We start from the raw sequence: 770 nt of genomic DNA, 5'->3' as shown, positions 1-770 counted from the left end.
TTAATTTGCCAAATGGAGAGGGGGAGGGTGCTCCAGCTGACCATCAGGGACACCTCCTGGGGGAAGTCTGGACGCCGCCGATGTGGGTTTTCTGGGTGACACTGGTTTTCCTTATCTTCTTAGTTCTGCTCCCACAATAGACCCAAGTGTCATCGGGAAAGAGGCTGGCTGCCACCGCATCTTCTAGTGGACGCTGACCGCGTCATTCTGCAGAGGAGAAGGTGCTTGGGGCTAACGGCTGGTTGTCGTTAATCACCTTGGCGTCTGTGGCTGGCGCCATCCTTGTGTGCAGGAGGATCCATTGCGCATGCTAAGAGGGAGCATTTGCTGCTGCCCTCCGCCCCCGCCGGCCGCGCCACCTCTGGAGAGGGGTCTTGCTGACCTGCCTTTGTCTGGGGCTGGGTCCCATGTGGAGCAGACTCCTTTGTCATTCATCATGACAACCAGTTTTAATCACTTGCTGCAGCTCAGGGCTGGGGGTCACCTTCAGCCTGGCACGAGAACAGGCCTTGGGTTAATGCCGGCCTCTCCAAGGACACCCCTCACCTGGGTCCAGGAGGGGCCGTGGAGACTGGGCTAAGAGGTACTAGGTCGTCACCCCACCACTGGCTTTGACAGAATTGGCAGTCGGAGGAGAGTTCTTTCTCCGGGAACCAGGCGCCTTCATCCAGAAAGACCAAAGGTGGGGCCTGGACTGATGATTTGCATTATTTCATTTCCCACTGCCATGTTCTACACAGAAGCCCTGGTGGCGCAGTGGTTAAGTGCTC

Source organism: Trichechus manatus, unplaced genomic scaffold, assembly GCF_000243295.1.
Source record: "Trichechus manatus latirostris isolate Lorelei unplaced genomic scaffold, TriManLat1.0 scaffold00008, whole genome shotgun sequence".
Classification (NCBI taxonomy): domain Eukaryota; kingdom Metazoa; phylum Chordata; class Mammalia; order Sirenia; family Trichechidae; genus Trichechus; species Trichechus manatus.
Note: the sequence above shows the minus strand (reverse complement) of the source record.